At 41.5% G+C, this 26,277-nt stretch overlaps 1 protein-coding gene across 1 annotated transcript in view; it reads right to left on the bottom strand.

The window, feature by feature from the left end:
• Positions 1 to 26,277, bottom strand: part of LOC109039486 (uncharacterized) — a 613,681-nt gene that overhangs the window by 275,166 nt on the left and 312,238 nt on the right. The window contains exon 5 of the mRNA XM_019054978.2: positions 17,600 to 17,677. The gene's annotated coding sequence lies outside the window, so the exon portion shown is untranslated. The remainder of the gene's footprint in view (positions 1 to 17,599; positions 17,678 to 26,277) is intronic.

Below are 26,277 nucleotides of genomic sequence, written 5' to 3'. Positions count from 1 at the left end.
TACACAGTCCAAGGCTGGGACACTCGTTGTTAGCTATTGCTTCCTGTTCATTGTTAGCTTCCTGAAAGCAATATTGAGCATTACAGTTAGATTTCGCTTCCTTTAAGTAGTTCCATTTGCACATATGAGCATGCATTTTACTCAAACCCGGAGTGCAGTCGTCTCGAGTGGAAAAAATGGACTGAAGACAAAGGTATGTAGCTTCTGGTGACTGGCGAGCTATGACCTTGGGGTGGAATTGCGAGGTCATTTTACTGGGGTCTACTAGATGAAAAAAGGTAAGCCTACCTCATGTGTGGTATGGAAAATCATTATCTTAAACGATGTAATGAAGTATTTTTCCGCTTCCTTTAAGTGTCAGCATAGGTGATGTGAACGGCTTCATGCTATCCAACTTTTGTATTAAGCGCCTTGGATCGGGGGGGGGGGGGGGTGAGGTGATTGAAGTCGGTGATTGAAGTCGGTGAGATATGTGGAGATAGAGTCCGCGGTTGGTGTGAGTTCTTCCAAGATCAGCGTGGCGTTGGTGCTCTGAGGTATCCAGTGGTGAGTGCAGGAGTTTGGTGTGAGGCGAACTGGTAGGAACCAGAGGTTTGCAGAGGGTTTTTATATCTCAATAAGCTCAACAGCTCTATTTACTCAGTCAACTTTGATATGGAAAGCCTTCAAGGTAGTTCCTTAAACACGTCATTGCTGAGGTAAACTAGTTCACCTTGGTTAAATGACTGTATACGCCCGCACTTGAGGCTGCGCCGCGAAGGAACGAAGGAAGCAATTAAGATTCTGACGTCAGAAGTTGCTGCACTAGGAAAGACAACATTTCCGCGTTTCGTTCGCGCAATGATTATTTTCCGCAAAACGTAATAACTTCGAACATTATAAAAGCAGAATGCTACCTTCCTCTTTCATCAGTTGTGTTTCTTCCAGTGCCTTCGCTCCAGCTTCATAGTGTAATAGTGTCCCCGCGAGTTTTTATTCTCTATCGTGGTAGTCTATAGTGGTGTATTGTGTGTGAGGCAGGGTGCGTGTGTGTGTGTGTAGTGCTGTACTCCTTGCGTCTGGCGTTCTGTGGAATTCATCCGCGTTACCTCCGAGCAATCATTATTTTCCACAAAACGACGTAACTTCGAAGATTATAAAAGGAGAATGCTACCTTCCTCTTTCAGCAAATTGTGTTTTTTTCAGTGCCTTCGCTCCTGTTTCAGTGTGTAATAGTGTCTTCCGCGAGTTTTTTTTTCTTAGTTTTTTTTCCCTCCATCGTAGTGGTGTATAGTGCTAGGGTGTGTGAGGGTGTGTGTGTGTGTAGTGCTTGTGTCTGGCGTTCTGTGGATTTCATTCTGTTTTCATTGTGGTGCTTATAGAGTGGACTTACGTGGATTGTGTTAATCATAATACAGTGGGAGGAATAGGAAGATACATGATACTCAAATGATTCTCTTGTTTCGTAGTAGGAAAAAGAATAGTTGTGGTTTTTTTTTTTTTTTTTTTTTCATTTGTGTTTAGGTGATTGTTAATGAAAATTTTTCTGTGTAATTCATAGACAGATGGTATAATGTGACAGTGAAAAACTGCACTGGGTGAGCTTCCTCTTAGTATTGTAGAAAATGTATACTTTCTTAACAGTCAAAGTATATTGGTTGGGTGAGTAAGCAAAGCACTTCTTTTTAGTAAGGATAAACGATGGAGACTTCCATAAGAGGGTAAGGGAAGGCTTTGTTCCATCTTTTTTTACTTGTTTTTGTGTGTATTTTTTTTCCGTCTTTAGAGCGGTCTAAAGAAAAAAGAAGGAGAAAAGGTTTTTGTTATCAGAAAATGAGCAAGGGGTTCATTGAAAAATTCAAGTATTGTAGGGATTGGGAGAAGATTGTGAAGTGTGATAACGTATCAAATGACTTCCTCCTGAAAAATTGTTCAAAAGATGAAAACAAGAAAATAGATATTTCTTGTCGATTGATTCATACTAGATGCGAATGAATTTTAAGAAGTGGAAGAAGCCTCCGGGGGGGGGGGGGGGGACCACTTCAAAAAACGCACAGGCTGCCCTATTTTTGTGGTGATACCTTTCTCGTGGTATTATAAAAAATTACACTTCCTTAACAGTCAAAGTAGAATTATTGGGAGAGTAAGCATGGCACATCCTCATGGTAAGGATATTAAATGTTCACTTCCTTAAGAGTAAAAGGTAAAGCTTCGCGTTATGTAAAAATAATGTATTCGTATGGTTAAGAGTGAATTTCAGTTCGATTCGTGGTTTTATTTAACCTTGTTTACCGTTCGAATTTCCTCCAATTCCACGACCTCCTGCTCTTTACTTGCCTTTTCTTCATTTATAAGTCTTCTGCTTCAATAACAATTCAAATTGTCTGCCCAAGCTACTTTTATCCAGTTTTCTCCAGAACCTTACCCGTGTACGGGATGGACGTCAGCGCACATGGGTCCAATTTCAACATTTTGTGGATTCTCAAAAGTTATATAACACTCAAAATTGGGGGGAGAAGGGCCCCTTGCATCCAAAAAAGTACTTTAGCACCTCCTAAGCCCTTTTGCCTCAACCGTTTGCCCCTAAAACAACACTTTTGGTCTCTATAAAAATTAGCACCGCTCCTTTTTTTCCTATGAAAATATAGAATTGACGTCATTTGTAGGTTCAGCGTGACGTATTTAACCTTTTTCCTTTGATGTACGTTTGTGATTTATGTCTTTGTTCGTAGGTGTAATTAAATATCGTGTGATTTACAGTTTCATTAGCTGTTTATTGGATGTGAACCCGGCCGTAGACTGAGGGACATACAGTGTGCGGCTCAGGATGTTTAGTTCAGGAGAGTAGTTTTGTCTGTGGACAGAGGGGGGGGGGGGGGGGGGCTTACAAAGTAAAACGCGGAAATCAAAGGGTGTGCAGTGGGTGTCCTTGGGTAAGATGCGATATTACTATCTTACAATGTATAAGTTTTGCTTACGGTAAGGAATGACTCTTTAAATGGTAAGCAGCTCCGGATTTTTTTTTTTTTTCCAGAAAATATTCTAAAATATCAAAACGTGTCGAATGACTTCATTCTGGAAAATTGTCCAAAGGATTAGTTGTATGATAGTTACATACATAGATCTTTTGTGATGTAAACTAATAATATCATCTAGTGGAATAGGCCTACTGGGGATACCACTTTAAAAAAAAAACGCGCTGATAACCCTACCTCTAAGGTGGTGTGGAAACGGGTTTCTTCATAGCAATACAATCGTGTGTAAAAAACACTTCCTTATAATATTGGATAGAGCTGTGAGGTTAAAAGCACTTCCTTATTTTAAAATATTTACTTCCTTAAGATGTATTGAGTCCTTAGAAAACTTACGAGTATCAATCGGAGTGCAGTCGGTCACGAGTGGAAAAAATGAAGTGAAGACGTTCTGACGTCAGAAATTGCTGCACTAGGAAAGACAATCTTTTCGCGTTCCGTTCGCGCAATGATTATTTTCCGCAAAACGTCATAACTTCGTAAAAAAAAAATTTAAAAAATAAAAAATAAAAAAAAAAAATTTAAAAAAATAAAAAAAAATAAAAAATAAAAAATAAACAAAAATTTAAAAATTTTCGATGTGGCAACATGTTTTTTTCTTGGTGTAGTGGGTCCTGGCGACTGCTTACTGATTGCTGTCCTCCTAATACCATCGCTCGTTCTTTTGTTATGAAAATATATTATTGACGTCATTTATAGCTTCAGTGTGAGGTATATAGCTTCAGTTGGCAAGAACGTTCAGAAATTACAGGTTTATCTTGAGGAAATTTTAATGAGGCTTTCGTAAAAGTCAACTCCACTAAACTTTGAAACATTAAGGCGTTGGATTCTGGATTTTCATAAAATGATTTCAGGACATTGAAGCCGTAAAAGTTTTGCCATACGTCTATTGGCTCAGTTTCAATGAAATAATCTGCTCCTGACGCAGCTAGAAGTTCAAGGATTGTAGTCTTCCCGGCGGATATGTTTGCCTCCATACTTATCAGCTTCAGAAGAGGGAGAAAGTTTTAACTTCGATACCAGTAGCGCGGAGTCTTCGTCTAGTAGCGAGGAGGAGTCGGACGCGTGAGATGCGAGAGCGAGAAAGGAGGGGGGGGGGGGTTAGGCAATGGAAAAAATTCACGAGAGCAAACTTCTGGTTCCGCTGTTAGCACTACTAAGATGTCACTGGATTACTGAAAGAGGTATGTAAGATTCTTCTTTTATAATACTCTTAGTAATGTCGTTTTGTAGATAATACTCAAGTGTTCGCACGTGGAAAAATTATTATTTTTTTTTTTTTCCGACCTAGGATTTTATATCATTCATCATCCAACATATCGAAACGGGTCATGCGGGTATTCCTGAGAGCCAGGTGGCCCCTGCGAATTAATCGTACGTGAAAGAATTATGTCATTCTACATCCGTCACAACGAAACGAAGATTGTGGTTGCTTGAGTGACAGGTGGTGAGGTTTCGTCGCTGAAATCGGAAGCAGAGAGCGTGCGAAAGAGTAATTGATTAGTCATGTTTACATGAATTGATCGTGGGAAAAAAAAATCCCCCTCCTTGACGACTGCGGTGCGTGGTGTCGTCTTCTTCTTTCGATCGTGTTCGTTTGCAGTTTCTGAGAGCTCCAGCTGAGCTCTTGTAGAATCAGTCTGTGTAATTTTTCATTATTAATTGGTGGATCGATGAAATGTCTAATAATCCTAACACTCCAGAAAATATTCTTCATAACCACTCGCATCGATTAGATTTCCGACGTTTGCTTCTAAACAACTGTCATCTGTCAATAGACTTTATTCGTTCTCATGGTGTGGCATTAAATAAATGTTGGGATTTAATTTCATCAAAAATTCTTCTATCTGAGAAAGAAATGGAAGAATTCAGTTATCTTCTAGATTGGAAAATTGCATCACGTTATCAAAAAATGTCAGAAAGATTTATCAAAAAATTCAAACATAAAGTGGATTGGGAAAATATTGTCAAATATCAAGACGTGTCGAATGACTTTATTCTTGAAAATTGTCCTAAGGATTAGTTATATGATAGTTAGATAGATGTTTCTTTTGTGATGTAAAGTAATAAAATCAACTAGTGGAATAGGCCTACTGGGGATACCACTTTAAAAAAAAACGCGCTGATAACCCTACCTCTACGGTGGTGTGGAAACGGGTTTCTCCATAGCAAAAGATTGGTCTAGAGTGTTGTCAGCATGGGGGGTGTTTTAGTGGGGATCTCACTTTGCAGTGTTCTCATAATGTGTTCTGGCGTACTTTTGCTGGGGTCTCTCTTTTTCTAACTACTTAAGCGCCATGGAAAAGCATTGTGAAAATAGGATGGACGGAGCTCCTCAGTTCACCTGAACTCACCAATCCAACCCCCCACCCCTTCCTCGCCGAATGTCGCTTAACAGAAATACGGCCAATTAGTCTGTACACTCATGCGTAGAGTTTATCGTTCTTTTAGGGCTAAAAATTAAAAAATATGCCGAAATTTTTTACGTAATCGATGCGATAAATCGCACGGCAGTTTGAGCACCCCACACACCGTTACGAATCATCTCGGAATGAGGGAAAAGCTGGTTTTTAGCACCATCTGACAACAATGAGTTAGGCTCATCCGTTTGGAAAACGTGGGGTTGAGCCGCTCGAAACGGCAACCGCGAGGGCAGAGCGATCTCTCGTGATATTTGTCGCGCTAATCATCTTGATCGGGCGAATATTGCATCGGAATAACCGCCGCCGCCCACCGCCTCGGCGCAGCGGCGAATCGAGAGGAACGTCCCGCTTTAATCGGCGCAATATTATACGCCGAGTTTTACTGTCTGGATTAGGGGGCAAAGTCAACGCAGGGGTCGCGGGCGGGGGCGGGGGGGAGGGGGTGACCGCAAGCTCCGGGGGAGGCGAGGGCGAGGGTCGCGTCAGGACTCCAAGTTAAATATAAGCCCATTAACGGGGCTGATTTCGGCTCTGCCGCAGCAACTTACCATTCATCGTCTATCATGATTATTAGATACCGAGATATTGCGTGTTTGCCAACGGCCGCGCTTAGGTGCGCAATCGGCCCGCATCCCGGGGAAACCGCCGCCTGACGGGTCGGCAACCTGCTCGACGATGGATGACGTCATGCTGAGATACATGCGACTATCCACGGACGAAGAGACCCTAGACGACAAAAGGCGAGCGAGCATATTTTTTAATTTGATCGAAAAAGCTATTAACAAAGAAGGCAAAGGTAAAAGTTGAGACAGGACAGGTGGCTGTTTTATAGACTAAAGGGTCAAATGGTGGACCAACTTCCCTCCTGGGTTATTAATTCTCAGTCACGGACAGTCCAGAGCTGTCTCTAACATAAGAGATGCGAGAAACCCTCATTGAAAGGAACTAAAAACCTCGCAGACTGTTGCGCCTCTTTCTTGCGTATAGGATTTCGATTGATTCGAAAGATTTTGCTTTCGCAACACTGGAAAAAAAAAACACGTTGGATCTAGAATCTAGACTCTTAAAAACATCGACAAGAAAAAATACTCTTGATTCAATCAGATTTAAGCTGAAATCAAGAACCAAGCCTCTTAATTTGAGCGGATTTCTTTTTGATTTAAGCTTAAATCTGATCGAATCAAGAGTCTTTTTTCTTGTCGATGTTTTCAAGAGTCTGGACTCTAGATCCAATGCGGTTTTTTTCAAGTGAACGGAGAGAAATGCGGAGGAATCAAAAAATTAAAAACAATTTAAATCATACGTCATAAAAAATTTGGATGATTGTTTGTTTGTTTATTTATTTAGCGTAGATTGATTTACTTTCCCTCTCTTATCAAACCTAGTTGGCGACTAAAAACTGCTAACGAACGCGGTAAATTCGAAAGAAAAGCTATGAGGACTACGCAAACGATTGTGCGTCAAGGGGTAGCTTTTCAACATTTCCCATGCGTCCAACATGATAATCGTACAATTAAAGTAGAAATAAGTCTACTTACAATTAGACTTGTATGTCCTTATGAAACTGAAAATTCCATCGCGCATGGTCGTAAGTAAACACTTTTGCGTGGGGAGCTAAGGAACTAAAACTTGTTCTTGGCGAGGTAATCGTTCTTTTACAACCTCGCTTGATTTACGGAACAGCTCGACGATTTACTTTTAATTTTTCGTGATTACTTAGTTTACGGAGAAATGACTTCGGTTGGATGTTAATTGAAAACATAATGCCTTGAGGGGGGTTCTTGTGAACACCGATTCAAAGAGCGTTTCCGCGAACTGTGATTATCTGTGATTACAAGTCTTTATCTCTCCCCTCTGAAATGCATTTTAGCACCGGAAAACACGAGCTACAACTGAGCGGTATTCCTGCTTCTTTTTCCGGACCGAAGTTGAAAGAAATTAGGAATCTCGACCTAATAAAAATGCAGTAGCCCCTTGCACGTTTAAAATTACATCCGCGACTATAATGACGCAGATTAAAAAACTCTTAAAATATGTAGCTAGCAATGGGCGTTTACTTTTAATGGACGTGTCAACGTCTATCAGACGGTCACATTATTTGTCATTCCCTTCCATAGATATCACTTCATTTGGGTACGAGTTGAGCGAAAATGAGACAAAGTAAGGAAAAATGAGAGTGATAGTGCATCCTAAGTTTTGAGGGAAACCCAAGGAAGGGGAGGGGGTGAACATAAGGGAGTTTTGAGCTAAAGTAGGTCTGGCAAAAGACACAAGAGCAAAGTAAAACAAATACTTTTATTATTTTTTTCGGTCGTAATTCATCTCGGAACCAAGTTGCGCGCAAGTTAGATTTCCCTGGGAGTCCGTCGTCGTTGTGTCAAGTCGTAGCACAGAAACTCACGGTTGTCAAATTGTATCCAATATTATCCCTAATGGCCAAACCGTCAATAATAGCCGGTCGTCGATGGGCGAAAGTTCTAATCTGTGTCAAAGATTAACACTTGGATTCTCAGAGAAAGGGTTGCGTGCGTGTTTGCCTCCATTTGAGAAACCAAGTAAAAAGAGCCGCTGAAAATTTACATGCTGGCACCGTGATACCATGCAGTTATGTGACTAATGTATTTTTTCGCCTTAATTTGAATGAATAGGCAAGAAGTATTCCTGGAGGTCGAACATTCATGAGCAGTAATTCCGTGATGCTGAGCGATTTTATCATAACATGCGTTACCCCCTTCATGCGATTAAGTAGGCAAAAAGCGCACCTTGGGTGTAATCGTGGTGCTATGCTATGATACTGTACAATTTTAAAATCACCCGGGAGGCCCTTGAATGACCCCTTACCCGTTCATTCAAGGCCAACTTACTGATGGTTGATATGTTGAGATAATTGATGAGCAATGATACTGCCTATGATGATACCGCCTATGATGATACCGCTACGAGACAGAACCACATGAGGTTATTCCAAAACCCTCAAACTGCCCCTGGTGATTCTCCTTGGAATTTTTGCATACATTGCGTTGAAATGCGGAGAAAATCTCTATAAAAACTCTAAGAGAAATAATCATCTTTTTCCTTGAGATTTCGTATTATACAGGAGGAAATGTAGCTAATATTTCCATAACTTTTGAGAATATGGACAAGACATGACTCCCAGGAGAGCACTGGAAAAAAACACATTGGATCTAGAGTCCAGACTCCTGAAAACATTGACAAGAAAAAGGACTCTTGATTAAATCAGATTTAAGGTTAAATCAAAAGGAAATCCGCTCAAATTAAGAGGCTGGGTTCTTGATTTAAGCTTAAATCTGATTGAATCAAGAGTATTTTTTCTTGTCGATGCTCTTAAGAGTCTGGACTCTAGATCCAATGGGTATTTTTTTCAGTGAGCCCGCTCTCTGGTTTAATTTTAATAGTAAGTTTTTTTCTCATCTTCACATTTTTAGAAGAAACCTCCAAGAAGCAGCTCTCGGGGGGGGGGGGGGGGGGCTGACGGGCTGCGTAGCGACAAGGGAGCGCAGCTCTCAGTCACTCACACAACTTTGATGTGGCAACGCCGCAAGAATTGAGGTGGTCTCGCGTGATGCGCGGAGCATCCCGACTGAGATTACAGATTAGCTGCCGCGCAGAAGGAGCAGCGGTGCCAGAAACTAAAGTCCTAAAAATGTAAATAAACTGGATTTAAAGTTTCAATTTACCAAATGCATTTCCAACTTTTCCGACCATTTTCATTCGACATTGCCCTTGTTTTTCTTTCGGGAGCCCCCTCCGCCTCCCTGCCCCCGCCCGACGGTCGCTATCTCCTTATCATTTTCGGAACAACGTTCCTCGCTTTACAAACATAACGGCGTAACCGCACTTCGGAATGGGTCGTGTCGTCCGTATTGCATAGCTCCGTGCTCTCCGGGGCTTTAAAATGTAGAACTACGCTCTTAGGTTGGCGCTGTTCGCTTTGCTCCTTGTTGCGGTTATGTTCGATTACTTGGAAATTCGATTATTCGCATTCGGCGTCCGATTAGGCGATTAGTCGAAATTTACTGATCGAAGGATCTTTCAGTAATCGGAAAAAATAGTTCACACTGGATAAGCACGGCGTGTTTCTAATTTGTTTTCTTTTTTTGATGAGTACGATTCTGATTTACGATTGATCGAAAATCTTGTGTTTCATTAATCGAGGACTGAGTAGTTGACCAGTGATTGGTTTCACAGTGCACACCTCCCACAAGATTTTGGAGGACGATCATATTTTTACCCTACAATGGGCCTGTTGCATGCAAGAGATACAGCCGTGCGAATAGACTTTTTAGAGGTTAAATGACACGAAAATTACGATGGTCACATTAAAAAAGTCTGAAATACACTCCTTACTGCGCAATTTGTGTTGTTAGGAACGCGCTTTTTCAAATTTCCCGCGTCTGGGGGCAGTTTTCTAACGGAAACAACTAACGGCAACTCGCGGCTATTTCCGGTCAACTAAAACTGACAACATAACCTAAAAATCGGAGCTCGTGACATCGTGAAATGAAATGTAGAGGGATTGCGTTGGATATTTAAAAGTTGATCGATTTGGTTACCGCATTAAGCGTATATGGACCACTATAGGAGATCACGTTGGGTTTGTAAACAAACTGAAGGAAAAAATAACAACAACAACAACAACAACAACAACAACGACTCGGCATCTTCCGGAAATCACCGAGCCCGCCGTTTGCTCGTTTCCGGTGATTAGAAAACTGCCCCCAGACGCGGGAAATTTGAAAAAGGGCGTTCCTAAGAACGCAAATTGCGCAGTAAGGAGTGTATTTCAGACTTTTTTAATGTGACCATCGTAATTTTCGTGTCATTTAACCTCTAAAAAGTCTATTCGCGCGGCTGTATCTCTTGCATGCAACAGGCCCATTAAGAGGTTTACTCTCAGTTTTTGGTAAAACACACGATTTTTAATCAAAAATTTTCGGGCTTTCACGTGGTGTTGTCCGAATTCTAAGACTTTAATCGGCTCAAAAGTAACAGCAATATTTAATGTACAGGTGTTGCGTACCATCTTTCCCCGAAATCGTAGGCATTTGAAACCACAATTAATGAAAAGAACGCTGAATGAAACGCTAGACCCAAACTTCAATGGCATTCGACGTTCGACGCCAGAGTTATGGGCAAATTTTGGGGGAAATCCACAACTTTCATGGGCAGTATCGTCGAAAAGAAGCGTTTTACAGAAAAAAAATGTTTAAAACAAAAAAGTCATATTTTGACCAAAAAAATCTATCCCTGAAATCTGGCGAATTAACCCTGGAACACCCTGTATAGTTCCGTTTAGCAGAAATACGTCCAATAATATGATTATTAAGGAACTTTATGTGTCTGATCAGATAAGAGATTTTCAACTCTCCCCGTGTAGGCGCTCTAGCCGGCAGTTGGACGGTACCGATAAATCGATTCTTTATCAATAATCGAAACATCCCAAGTTGTGGGAGGGCCTGTCGCGTGTCGGCAGCCAGCCCCGACCCCTCCCGCAATTGATAGTTGCGCATGTTCTGGGGCGACGCTTCACCGGCTTCGCGGAAAGTTCGGTTAACTCCTCCGAGCTAATGGATACATTCAAGCCACGGCAGAAGTTAACTTTTTTTTTCAGGAATGCCCTTATTGATGAAAACTCTCCCGTCGATCGGAGTTCATTGAAAGGAAAACAAGTTCATTGCGATGTTAGTGAAATCGTGCGACTTTCCTCTTATTATCGGAGAAAGCCGGGTAACTCCGATATGCGCGGAGAGATGAAACGGTTACTTTCAGAAGCACATTTCCCTAAATATCTCTTTTTACTACGCCCATTTAGACGTAATATTATTCCTTTTATAACGAGGGATTGCACAGTCACAAAAATAACAAAATATTAAGTTGGTTTCTTTTAAATTCCATTTATAGGCCGAAAATTTTAAACCTTGAAAATCCTTGGAATCGCCTGATTTGGAACTTCACGATAAGTTCCTTATACATCCAATGATTTTCCTATACTTAAGGCAATTTTAAGGAAGTTTCAGGTGAGAAAAGATCAATTCTTAGATGCCCAAGTCTGGTCAATATCTCTTCTGGGGTAGTTGTGTTGCCGGTACATACGAATTTTAGATATAGGTCTATAAAGACATCCTAAATAAAGAGATTACATTAAAAAAGAGAAAATAGTTGAGAGTCAACAGAGCCGAAGATAGGAAAGACGTATTCTTCCGTGCTAAGGAAAAACGCCGTATGAACATTCGAAAGTTGCCAAATTTCCTTCGATGAAAATGTTAATTTTTGAGGAAAGTCATGAATATTATTCCTTCAAATTTTCAGAATCTTTCGGTAAAAATGACAACAAAATTATCTGACAAATTGGGAGGAAAATATTCATAAGTTAACCAGGAAATTTGTGTTTTATCAAAGGAAATTTGGCAACGCCTGGAGGTTCATACGGCGTTTTTCCTTAGCACGGCAGTATTCGAGCCTAGTTATTTAACTTCCCTGCCGAATCTGAACGACGCATCATCAGCAGCATAGAGCGGAGCATCGCGGGTTCACGCCTCGCGGCGTAGCGCCTTCAATTTTGCAGACGCAACGCGGACATCTATCAAGTACGAATAGTTGTATCTCTGCGCCGTCATCGACGCGCATCCTTTTCCATGCGCTATTTCCAACTTTGAGGCTTGAAATTTATACAGAATATTCTGCCAACAGGAGAGAAAAACCTCAGAAGTTTTCAAGGAATTTCGCTGTTTAGTTGTCCACACACAAGAAGGGGGGGGGGGGGGGGGGAAATTGCAAGTAAATGATAAATATGCACCGCTATGAACGGACACACGTGGTTTCGAACTTCGACCGATGACTATCGATGATAGGTTCTTATTGGAGCACCTGCCCTCTCCGAGAATCGATACATGTCCATAGATTTGGATAGAGAAAAAAACAATGTTGCCAACTTTCTGGATCGGCCGATGAACGTTATACGTATGACATTAACCCCTCGGTAACCCTCCACCGATCATGCGAAAACTGTGCGGCGCACAATGGATGAAGTCAATCAGAGAGGTCGGACACGAAATTTTTGACTGAGACTGCAAATTTTTATGTTGATTTCGTCAGATTTTACATTTTAAAGGGTGCTAAAAAAAGAAAAATTTCACGAGGAAACCAATGTAACTACTTTCAAAACCTCAAAGTTTAGTATAAATGGACTGCGTTAAGCAGAAAGGAACCAAGCCACATCAGCCATTGCCAAATTTAACTGGGCAATTTAATTTATTACATGAAAACAGTGAAGCGGATTTGTTTGAAAATTAAATTTTCTGCATGTTGTAAGGCAGATCCCCTAAGTTTTTCAAAAAAATTCGCACAAACGTTCTTTTGTAGAAAATTAAATACCTCAGTTAAATGTGGCAACAGCCGATGTGGCTTGGTTCCTTTCTGTTAAATGCGGTCCAAATGGAGTTATAAACGTTTAAAGTTTCCAGATTTTGTCCGACTGGATCGACTGTGCGGCGCGGCGGAGGAGCGAAGCGAAGGAGCGACAATAATTTTATCGAAGTTTTAATGAAACACACTCTTCGGGCCTTGCACCTAAATAGGAGATCGACGTGGCTGTCGGCTGGAGCGGCAAGTGCAAGTGCACGGGAGCGAAAGACTGCACCGGTAATGCTGCCGCGCTAAGGAAGAACGCCGTATGAACATTCCGGAGTTGCCAAATTTCCTTAGATAAAATGTTTATTTATAAGGAAAATTATGAATATTTTTCCTTGAAATTTTCAGGAACTTCAGGTGAAATTGCTAACAAAATTATCTGAAAAATTAGAGGGAAAATATTCATAAGTTTACCAGTAAATTCGTATTTTATCCAAGAAAAGTTGGCAACGCCTGAAGGTTTATACGGCGTTCTTCCTTAGCACGGCAGAATGGGAAGAGGGTCATACCGCGCGTTGGTCCCGGCCGGAGCGAAAATCGCTCGCGAGTGTTGGCGCCTTGAGTATTCATTACCACCATTCTATTCGGGGAGCCTACCCGCCGGGCTGAAGCCGGGAGGGGGGGGGGGGGGGGCTGGGAGCAGGGACCGGGCTTTTTAGCGAGCGCGCGAAACCTCGCTCGTATTTAACTTCGCCCCATCGTATTTCGCCCCCCGACGACGACGGTGCCGATTCTTGCCTGATGAGAAATCAAGTGGATGAGAGACGGAACTGCTAATAAGGATGGAGACAGGCTTGTCGAGTGTCGTATGGGGCACAACATGCAAATGCCAACTAGAGGGGCGCCAAAATAACTCGCGTCTCCTTCATTTATTTGATTCTTGAGAGATTCAATCGGTTTCTATTTCCTCTTCACTCTCTTCTTCTTGTCCACTTTCTTCTTGTCCACTTTCTTCTCTTTCATCTTCTTCTTCTCCTCATCCTAGTTCCTCATTCTTCTTACTCTTCTACTTCTTCTCTTTCATCTTCTTCTTATCCTCCTCCTATTTCTTCTTCTTCTTACTCTCCTCCTTCTTTTTCTTCTTCTTCGGCGTAGTCTCCTTGCTCGTCTTTGTTAACTTATTTACCGTTTTCTTCAACGCCTTTTTCTTCTTCAGCGTCGTTTCATCTTCGTTTTCTCCTTAATTCTTGTTAATTCGTCTTCTTCTTATCCTCCTTCTTTTTCCTTTAATCCTTCTTCATACGCCTCTTCTTCTTCAGCGTCGTTTCATCTTCGTTTTTTCCTTAATTCTTTTTAATTTGTCTTTTTCTTATTCTCCTTCTTTTTCCTTTAATCCTTCTGCATACGCCTCTTCCTCTTAAGCGTCGTTTCATCTTCGTTTTCTCCTTAATTCTTGTTAATTTATCTTTTTCTTATCCTCCTTCTTATTCCCTTAATCCTTCTTCATTACTTAATTCTTCTTTCTCTTATTCCTCTTCTCCCTCTATTTACTGACTCTAGTGGGAAGAGAAGTGGTGCCCAATGTAACATTTGTGCGGGTGACAATTCACACACAAAGGGCCAGTTGCGCTGGTCACATAATCGTGTTTTGATGTTTGATTCTTGCAGATTAGCTAAAAATAATAATGACCGTCCATAAGCGAATTTCTACGTTCAATACTGGCCGAGATATCGCGCTTTGAAAAATCCGGTTTATGACGTCATCAACCGCGGTGGTGATAACCTTGGTTCTTCCACATTGCTTTCGATTGTCAGAACGATACACATTTTCACTGGTTACTTGACGTTATCCTCGGATGAAAGCAAGGTAGAAGAAACCAATGGTGTCACCACTGCGATGGATGACGACGAAGTTTTCAAAGCGCGACATCTCGCACGTAGAAAGTCGCTTATGGACAGTTCTTATTATTTGTGGCTGACCTATTGGAATCAAGCATCAAAACACGACTTTGTGACCAGCGCAACTGACGTAATCTTCCTCGCGACAGCCCTGCGTAGGAACTCACACACCAGGAAGGAAGGCAACGACGATTTTAAAAATGGAATCCTCCAAGATCAACGAATTTTGAAAAAACATGAGACGATTTACAACGCTGGCAGCAGTGAATATGTTTTTAACGTAAGAATAAGCAGTTGGCCAGCTGAAGAGACGGATAGCAGATACGCTAAGGGTAATGGATGTAGGCTTCGGGAGAAAGTTAGCGAGAATGTATGCACAATATTTATACAATGAATATTTCCTTATGAAATTGATCATCGTATTTATGGATTAAATTGTAGTATTTTTGGTATAAGGGGCCACCACGCAGGTTCAGAATTAGAGCCTCATCTCGTCGAAGTTTCACGCGCTGAGTGAAACGAAAAGTAAAGCTTTCTCTTCAAATCAGAGTCGTGCAACTAAAAGTCAATCAAAGAAACGAGTCGAGCAGAAGCGAGGAGTCTGAGTCTAAAATTTACATAAGAATTGGACGGATTTAACCAGATCGGCCTATCTGCATTGCACGTTGCCTAACTTCTCATAAAGTGATTTGAAGGGCTTGGAGGACAAAGCGCATAAATGAAATTTTTGCTACTTCAAGACATACGGGATTAAAGTTTCAAGGTAATTGTGGCAGAGAGAAAGTTCAAACCCATTTTTTGATGCTTAAGAATTGCATTTAGTTCAAGACTTTATATTTTAATGGTCAATATATTTCAAGACGCCGTTCAATTCATCGTTTTCATTTCAACGTAGCCAAATTTGCCCCCCCCCCCCCCGCCCATTTTTAGTTTTCCAGGCAAACTTTCGGGATTTATCTTTGAGAATTTCACAGATTTTTCCATGGATTATCGTCATAAATCAACGAAATATTGGGCAGAAATCGCGCTTTATTTTTCGAGTAAAAAGAAAAAAGATTAGAGCACATAGATCTTGCAACCTTGGAATGGAGATACGTTCCTTTGTCCGGCAACGATGAACTTTTTTAAAAACTACACTTATGCGCCTTGTCCTCCAACAGGGTGTCTGCTAAACTTTAATTTTGGATTTTCCTGATAAATTCCTGATTTTTCCTGATGTTTTAAACGAGATTTCCTGCAGATTTTATGAGCGACTTAGTTGACACTCTTTTGATCTAAAAAATCAACACACTTAATGAAACAACTCAAAAGTTGGAAAAATGCTTTAAAACAGCTTGAAGCACTCAACTTTTCCCACTCCATGACCGATTTTCCTAATTTTTCCTGATAACATCGAATTTCCTGTTATTACTGACGGTAGACACCCTGCCCGAGCCCCTCATTCCTAAATCCGGCAACGCCTGGAACAAAGCCAAGCACACAGCACCTCTTGTTTCAATGCACTACGAAGTTCATACTTCCTATCTTTGTTTGTTTCCCCCCTCCATTTTGGAGAGTTTTTCAAATATCCGCTTGGCTAGAATTGAAGAAGACGTGCCATGACGCTTCGAGGCGGGGCCCCCAATTAAGAGTCGCATCTTCCGAGAGCTTCCAATCATTTCCCGTCGGAGGAATGATTTTTCAAGCGCCTTTTTAATTGAAGCATACTTCGCTTTGATGAGTCGGAGACAGATCCGGAATCCGGATAGGTCGTATTCCTCCCGCTGTGGGACACATGCGTTGCTCCTCGAGGGGCGTTCAAGCGCCCTCATCGATTCGATCGTAACGAAAACAAAGCGCCATGAAATTGTCGCTCCTCTGACGTAAGGGCGAAACTCAAATTTCACGTGAGCCCCGTGAAACATGGAGTTAAATGGACGATACGACTCAAGTGGAAATCGAGATACGCCTTCACGTCAAATTAACGACGAAATTATCGCTCCGAGTGTCGTACAGAACTCGGGACCTTCCCCAGATAAAAGAGCGTAACTATAACTACATTTCGAAATTGGAAAGTTTCCGGTGGCTGATTATATTTTCCCTGGAAAATTGTTGGGCGTTCCTCACTGAAAATTCCAGGTTCTTCTTTCGATTTCTTATCAAAATCTGGGGCCGAATTTTGTCGGTCCTTAAACCGTACTTAAATATACCTAGAACGAGTCTCGACTGCACTTAAGGTGATTTGATGGACGCCATATTTTGTGTCAGAACAGCATGCGATGCATCGCATCAATTGGTTCCATTTTTTCAGCTACTCGTCATTTTTCCCCAATTTTGAGATCGCAATTCTGTTGTCAGGAGACTAAAGCACTCACTTACCAATTTTAACAAAGAAATTCAACGTAATAAAGGCGTGGTTTTTTTAGAGAGGAAATATCGCATTCGAGTGCAGTTTTGATATCAGAATGCGATGTTTTCTCTCTAAGAAAACCACGCCTTTATTACGTTGAATTTCTTTGTTAAAATTGGTAAGTGAGTGCTTTAGTCTCCTGACAACAGAATTGCGATCTCAAAATTGGAGAAAAATGACGAGTAGCTGAAAAAATGGAACCAATTGATGCGATATATCGCATGCCGTTCTGACACAAAATATGGCATCCATCAAATCACTTTAAGTCCGGCTTAGCACTTCTGATTGGCCGGTGGTGCGGTTCGGACTCATCGACGAATGTTGCATCTCTGAGTGAAAGAGTAGACAAAATTCGGCACCTGCACAATTTTGGACAGAAATTTCACAGCCAAATTCTTTTAATCCATAGTCGGTTCAGATTCTTCCATGTACCAAACAGCACTTGGAATGATTTATTCACTCCTTGCTTGATTACCTATAGTACAGAAAAAACATCAAAATTTTACCTTGCTATGCTCGGAGTGCGTTGTCTCTCCTTGATGAGATGATACCGCGGTGTTTTCATTTGACGCTTTCCAGTGAACCTGAAACAAGATTTGAAAAAAAAAGTTATATTATACACCTTTTACAGGACACCTTCCCTTTCGGGTTGATATAAAACATTTTCTTGTACTTGATTGTTGATATTAACCTAACCTTCCTGTGACCGTATTCGAAATATTTCAAAAATTTGGATACAGGCATGAATCGCGACGAAATGTGGAACTCATTCGTGGCCTGAAGATTAACTGTACTGCATTTTGCAATAAGAAACTACTATTTCCTGCTTGTGCATAAAAACACCTGTCCGCATGGGAAAACTAACGGTGCGTGTGTTGTTTCTGTAATGAGCTACAAATTATAGTTATTAATTGCAAATTGTAGTCCAACTGAAAGTACAATCTCGATCTGGCAGGCAAATGCTGCATTCGCAGGAATCAATTGGCGAGAAATTGTATATTTCAAAGGTCAAAGAACACGCGTTGCATGAAGCGAAAAATTCCGGATTTTCTTGCGGAATTTCCGCACTTTATCAGTACTTCCGGACTGCCTTTAAAAAAAAAGGAATACTATTTCCGGACAATTTAGACGCGCTGCCAGCGCAACTGACCTGTACTGTATTTCATTTTGCGATTAGGTACTACAATTTCTAACCCAGATTAGGAACAGAGTGTGCACCATTAGTTTTCCTAAGCACAAGAGTGCTTTTATGGATGAGCCGGGAATTGTAGTCGAAATGTAGTTACGGTCTTTTGTCCTGGGAGGCGACGGAATGCAGCGCGCGGTGACGTGAGAAAAAGCTAACGCGAGCGAGCCTCTTTTATTGTTTTCTCGACTGGAGCGTCTCTCTCGAACGTTAAATTGAAATCGAGTGTTTGAGCGTCGAGTCGGCGCACACTGTGGTATTTGACCGAAAAACCTGGCCAAAACCTCAATTTTAAATTTTTTTTTTTTGGAAAACCAATGTGATATTCGAAATCTACACCGTTTTTTACCCCAGTAGCCATGTATGTGCCATTTTTCGAGTGGCTCAATTTCCCGCGAAGAGACCACGAAGTTACCTATTTCTCAGCGATTTTTTTTATATGTTTCGACGCGCTACTCGTCGATCAGTTTACTTCAACTGTGCGACCATGGGAGGGAAGTTCGGCGATATGCAACACATTCTTAAGGGTATATTCTACACAACTAACCACAGTATTTTCGAAATTTCCTTTTTTAGTGATTTTCACAGGAGGTTGAAAAGTGATGTAAAAGTAAACGTTTTTTTTCGAATTTCACAGTCCGATTAAAAATTTCTCTCAACTACTCTCAAGCGGTTTTCAGGCGGAATGTTATAGACCGAAGTGGGTATTTTCAGGATTCAGGGTCGACAGACTGAGGAAAACTGAGGAAATTGAAATTTTTGACTTCAAACATGGACTTTTGAGCGATTTTCACAAAAATGAACGGGAAAAATTATGTCGATATGACGACTGAAATTGTATTTTTCCAACAGCTCTGACCCATTTAGTACCAATTGGGTGATATTTGGTCACCCAACCTGTTTTTTTGGCCCCTACGCCCTCGAAAGAGGGATTAAAAAAAATAATTTGAAAGCGGATGGGAGGGTCACTTTAAAGTCTTGCAAAAGTGCTTAATCCGTTATCTAACAATATCTTCGTGCATTATCCTTGAGTATAGACATATTTATGCCATGATTTACTTTGACAGACAAATTTGAGTCCATGCGGCCCCGGGGATGGGGCCTTAAAAGTGGCCCTCTGGCACCATAAAATTACGCTGTGAGGCACACTTGAAGCCTCGTAAAAGTGAGATATGTGGTTTTCTTACAAATTTCTTAGTGAAGTGCCTCACTTTGAGATGTGGGACCATGGGTTAGGAAGGAACCCATCAAAATGAATCTTTTTCACAGGTGCTTTCTGTCCTTACAATGGTTCTTATTATGATAAAACTCATTTTCCTCTTATAATTTATCCTCAAATCATCATATGGAGGTCCCGGCACTTTCATATTAGGACTAATTTTGATTCAAAACTGTCAAAAATCTAATATCTAGAATGATTCATATTAATTGTTTTGAGAATGTACAATTACTCCTCAATGTGAGAGATCGGCTGTTTGGTCAAAATTTTGAAGTGACTTACGCTGTTTTTAAAAAAAAACCATTAATGAGGTAATAGAAAGTCCTTATTTCAAAAAGTAGACCATAGGTGAAGGAGAAACTCGTCTAAATGCACCGCTTTAGTTAGATACTTTGCGTCCTTTTAAAGGCTTTTTGGAGGGCTTCTTGCACCCTCTTTAAACTCTCCGCAAATTGTCGTATGATGTCTTAAGTGGTTAAATTGTGCATATTATCACTTAAGAAGAAGTACTGATTGTAAAATATTTTTAAAACTCGGCGATATCTGGTGATAAATAGTTTTGGCCAGCTTTTCAGGTCCAATACCACAGTGTGCGGCGGGAGCATATTTTAGCTCAGCCTCGCGCTCGCGTATTTAAAAACCTTTCCGTTTTTTAGTCAGATTCGGGTACGGGGAGTCCTCCAAGGGAGAGATGAGAGCTTACGTCTGCGCCCAAACGCGAATGTCTTTTATTTTTATAATTTATTATTCAGAATGAGGGCGGCCTACCTGGTTGTTATCTCATAAAAAATACATGAGTACAGATTTGGTATTCCTATTTATTCCTCTCCTTCGCACCCCGCCATATCGCGAGCTATTTTTAACCCCTCACTCCTTTTATTTCGAGAGCCGACCAAACCAAACCCCTCCGACATAATACCCATCAACATCTGCTACCCATCATTCGGAGTCGTTCCAACACTGGCTCGCGTCTGAGGCTCCACGAGAATCTACGCTTCCTTTTGTGAAACGGGACAAAAATCTGTGAAAACCTGCCCGGAAAAAAAAATCTCGTCAAAGTAAAATAGGAGATTTTCAAAAACGTCGAGAAAACCATAACCCCCTTTTTTTCTTTTTTTTAAACGAGAAATTTCATTCAGTTTCATTTGTGTGCCCCTATTTGAGGGTAACCCTTATGATGGTGACCCTTATTTAGATGGTATTGCCACTCACAGATTGCAATCTAGCTACTTTTGTTTACCAGTGAGAGGCTTGGAGGACAAGGCGCATAAGTGCAGTTTTTGCTATTTCGCGAAATACGCATTTGAAATTTCGAAATGACATGGATCCTTATGGCGAAAAAAGTTTAAACTGACTTTTGGATGCTTAAAAATTGTAATTTCAGAGTAAATGTCTAGCAGAGTAGGATGGATAAAGACTAGTTTTACTTGAAATCATTAATATCTCAATTTTTCAAAAACTGCACTGATAAGCCTTGTCCTCCAAGCCCCTCCGGTAAAATATTTAAGCTGCATTACAATTGGATGTATTTCTGCCAAACGGAACTATGTGCATTAAGACATGAGCCCTAAGACCCATAAGAATATATGCACAACAGGGCTCACGTCATAATGCACATAGTTCCGTTTGGCAGAAATACGAGCAATTTTCACTTTAGCCGATGGTTTCCACGTTTCCTTCATTCTCAAATCCGTTGACTTTTCCTGACAAGCAACTTATTTTTAATAATGAGTAGCCCTCAGCGTGGCATCGCAAGGACGACTCCATAATTGAGCGTGGCTTCCGCGGCCGGAGTTTTTTTTTTTCAGTGTACCGAAAAACATCCTCTGATCAGATACGAACAAGGATACACAAGATGGATGGATGGAACCAAGATGGATGGAAGTCGAACTACATTGAAAAAAAATTAAGGCAAATTTTATCAGAAGTATGGTAAATTGTATCACGAGTCTACTTGATTTTCGACGCATTAATACTGCAGGGTGAAGATAACGAAGTGTCTGGTGGAATAAGAAAAAGAAATACTTAAAAATACTTAAAAATACTTTAAATATTGTGGCTTGAACTGTGTATATCAAGGTGTTAAAATAGTGCTGGGTTTACACTATTTTGCAGAGTAAGCAAGGCCAGAAAGTACAAAAATTTCAATTATAATCTTTTTTTTTTTTTTTTTTTGAGCTACAATTTTGGACTTTAATTGAAATCACAAATCAATTTTATTGAACAAAAATCTCACCATTTTTACTATAATTAGGTAGTTAAATTTATAGAAAAATGGTGATTTTTTTTTCTTTTTTTTTTCGAAAAATTTATTTATCATTTATTTGTACTTACACTCTTCGTTTTAAAATTTTTGTACGTTTTGGCCTTTGCTTTTCTCACAAAATAATGTGTACCCAGCACTATTTTACCATGTCTTTACATCTGGTAAAATTTATTAGATGTTTATGGTGAATACGATTAAAGTTACGGTACTATAAAGTCTGTTGGCAATTATTAACATGACCATATCACTGTCACCCGAACCTTACTTTTTTTCTCCGTGTATTCAACTCACGGGACGGAGTAATAAGGCATATAGGCCGGGAACGAACGATTTATGGCGCCTTTGATCTACTGAGGCATCCCTCGGTTGATCCGAGATCAATCCGTTGGCGGCGTTTTCTCGGAAACGATGGGTTCGGAAATGGAAGCGCGGACCGCGGGCGCATAAACGCAGCTGCAATTAAAATTGATCGCATCAATCTTGGTTAGAATCGGCGCAGATGGACACGCAAACGACGGGATTAATCTCATCCACCGCAAAGTAACCGGAGCCCCGTGACGTCCAAATGAATTAATCTCTTTCTCTCTCCCCCCACGTTGCCGATTCTAATGTTCCTTTGATGACGTCAAGATCCCAGTGGGAGCATTTCCGGTATTTTCGAATTCCTGGATGCGAGCGATTTTACCAGACAGGCGTCCTCTCATTGAGATTTTAGAGGAAAAATCACCACTTATTTTTTTATTTATTTCAATTAAGAGCTTATCATTCTGTTATCTGGTTTATCTGGTATCCTTTTTGAGTGTAAGAACTTCGAGAGTAAAGTAATTGAACAGGTTCTAAATTTCTGAGAGAGAGAGAGAGAGAGAGAGGGAGAGAGGGAGGAGAGAGAGGGGGAGAGAGAGAGAGAGAGAGAGAGAGAGAGATAAGAAAAATTTAAAGAGTCCCGTCTCTCTTATTCTATTTCCTCCCTCCTTCTGCACCAACCTATTTCTATTGCTCAGCCCCATGTGACTTTAGCATCGTTCCTTGGACGAACGAGCGTAAGTCTATATCAAGGTTACAAACTTGTTTCAAACAATTCACCGTTTTATGAGAGTTTACTTCCGCAATTTTTGTCGAAAATTTTTCTGATTATTGCACGAGATCAGAAGAAAAACCAGTGAAATTTTCAGTTAGAAATGCCCAAAATTCTCCTGGTAAAAATGCAATTCGAGAGGTGGAATTCGTAACGTACTTACGTTCTTTCGTGAGAGGCACGACAATAGAAGTCCTTTGATCTGAGCCCGTCATGGTGGGTGGGATCAATGCATTTGAACAGCTCGTTCCTGTACAAATACGTCCAGCCTACGCGGCCGTGCTAAGAAAGGCCGTATGAACATTCAAGAGTTGCCAAATTTTCCCGGATAAAACATGTATTATTGGCGAAATTTATACGTATTTTTCCTTAAAATTTTCAGATAATTTAGATTGAATTGCGAACAAAATAGTCTAAAAAATCGGAAGAAAAATATTTACAATTTCCCCAAGATATTCGTATTTTATCGGAGGAAATTTGGCAACGCCTGGGGGTTCATACGGCGTTTTTCCTTAGCATGGCGGCACGTGTAACGCACACAGCATACACCCACACGCACACCCTTGCATGGAGACGGCAACCCCGTATCGGGGCTAGACGAACCCGACCAGGAAGCAATACTCGAGTCCCACTCGTTTGACGTGCATCTCAAATTCCTGGAGAAGCGAACTCAACGTCATAAACTATAATTTCGCTCCGCGGGTCGGCAATAAAAATCCTTCCCGGTATTTATTAGCAACTCGTCCCCACACTCTATTACTCCGCCCACAGAGTACGAGCCCGGAGCTCCGAGCTTGCGGGATCAAGTTTTTACACTCCGTTGGTGTCGTTTCCCCAAGACTTCCGATCCGCCGCCGAACGGGGCGACGGGGGCGCGGGGGAGGAAACTTGGAGCGCCGGATCACGGCCGGGGAGGCGGGGGTGGGCGCAGATAGAGCAAGAAAAAATGTTCCTTCACGAATAATTAATTTTGTTTCAGACACAGTTTTCAGCTCGAACCCCGCGCGCGCGGAGCAGGAATCCAGGAGTGCAGATAACGTCGTGTCCTCCGCGAAAGAGCGTAACTCCATTTCAATGTTGCCAAATTTCCCATCGCGAATCGCATATTTACAAAGATAATTTTAGGCCTTTCTAAACGAAAATTTCACTATTATTAGCTCCCGGGTGTTAAACATCAATCAGACCAATTTTGACTGAAAATTGGGCAGGTACATTTCTGTAAAATTAATTAATTGTGCGAGTTAATTTGGCAATATTGGAATTGGGATACGTTCCTTCGTCGGAGAGACGACGATAATTCCGACACAGGCACGGCTTCCCATGGGGGTGGGAGGAGGGCGGGGGGCGAAAAACTTTGTTCGTTTCATCGAAGCTGTTCGTGGTTTATCATTTTAACGTCCCCGTTCCGGAGCGGCGCGGCGTGATTTTCCAGTCGGCCATAAATTGTTCTTTCCCGATGCGATGCGGGACCGGCGACCGGCGGCCCGGGCGGTGGAATTACGTTCAATAACTAACGAGCGCGGCGCGGGAGGGTGCCGGGACACTGTCAGTGTGACGATCAAAGTTTCATCAAAATCGAAATCATATCGGCGGATGCGGATGGCAGGTGAGCGCCCCGGCCAGCGACGTCCGATGCAGACGTCCGGTCTCGGATGAACTTCGGTGCCCCGCGACCCGGTGCCCCCGCCGATTTACGACTCGGCCGGGAATTAGCCGACTTTAATCGATAGCCACCCCAAGCGATGGTGAGGGTGGATTGTCGCCCTTGCGAACTCAAAATTTGGTACTCGCCCCTCGCCCCACCCAGTCGATGAAGGAAGAAGGAGGAAGGAGGAAGGAGAAGAAGAGTATTAGTAAGGAGGAGAAGATTGAGTCCATTAAAAAGGAAAAGAAGAAGGAGAGGAAAAAGAAAATACGGCGTGAGGGAAAATTAAAGTGCGGAAAAGCAGAAGACGAAAGTAATGGTAGAATATGAAAGAGAAGGAAAGGCAAAGTACGGAAAGTAAGAGGATGACGAAGAAGCAGACCGCGGGGAAAAGGAATGGAAGAAGATATAGATGACGAAAAAAATTAGAAGATACAACTGACGAAGAAAAATAAGAAGATTTAGATAACGAAGAAAGTAGAAGAAAAATACAAATACGGAAAATCAGGACACGAAAGAAATATCGTCACCTTCGGCACAGAATCACAAGTGCAATGCGATGGTTAAAAATTTCCACCGCCATTTTATTTTTTTTACAGAGAAATTGTTGGTTGAATCTGTTTAAACATTCACTGAATTTTATCGGCAGCACGAAGAAAATCAAGTGAAATTTTTGGGAAGTTTCGTTGAACAATTTCTCCGTAAAAAAAGAAAAGGGAGCGAAAATTTGGAAATTTCACATGGCGCTTGTGATACTTCGGCTGGATGGTGACGATACATGAACATGACAAGGAAAATCGAAAGGAGAGTAAGGAGAAGAAGATAGGAAGAAAAGATGAAGTACAGAGGTGGAAACGACGAAGAAGGAGCAGAAGACGGAGAAGAAGGAAACTACTGAACAGAAAAATAAGAAGTAGCAAACGAAGAATAAGATACTGATGAAGGAAAATAAGAAAATTAAAAATACGTTTGAGTACGTAAAACGCATAGAACTAGTAGTGCAAGGGGAATTTTTGTAAAGAAAATGGTAGAAACTTTGATGAATATCTTACTGAAGGGTAGAGTAAAATTCCAGCGGACGGTTGCTTATTTTTGGCGGAAGCTCCAGATTGAGCGTGTCATGTGACACCCGACAGCCAGATTTTTCCAAGGAACTGTCAGGGGCTTTGGAGCGTCCGTAATCTACTGTCAAGGGGGCCTGGCACTTCCGTAATCTACACGCCGCGCCGCGCCGCGCTGAGCTTCCGAGTGTCGTCCAATTTTTCATCCCCGCTTTGATATTTCGTCTGCAGAAAATATGTTTCATAACAGTCCTTTATGAATCCCAATGTTCTCTCATGATAAGATTCTCGTAAATTGTCATCAATTTTGTGAAAAGCTTGCATTTGGTGTGTTTGCCGGAGGTTTTGCTTCCTCTGCATGAAATTTACGGGATTTATAGACATACCGTCCGTTCCGGGCTCAATGGCCGAAAATTCCGGGTGTTGGAGCTGTAGCTTTCGATTTTTCGGGTGCTACGCCCGGAACTTTCGGCCTCTGAACCCGGAACGTGCACGGTATGTCTATATAGTCCGCAAGTACGGCTTCCACGGCCGGAGTTTTTTTCAGTGTATCGATGGTGAAACTGGCATGTGGATTGCTCACGGGGTATATAGACAAACCGTCCGCCTTCCGGGCTCACAGACCGAAAGTCCCGGGCGTAGCTCCTGGAACACCCGGAACTTTCGGTCTTTGAGCCCGGAACGGGCGGAATGTCTACATGGCCCGTAACTTTTTTTCAGTGAAGATGATAA

This window comes from Bemisia tabaci, chromosome 2 (assembly GCF_918797505.1).
Source record: "Bemisia tabaci chromosome 2, PGI_BMITA_v3".
Classification (NCBI taxonomy): domain Eukaryota; kingdom Metazoa; phylum Arthropoda; class Insecta; order Hemiptera; family Aleyrodidae; genus Bemisia; species Bemisia tabaci.
The sequence above is the reverse complement of the archived record's forward strand: the minus strand, read 5'-3'. Positions and strand labels throughout refer to the sequence as shown.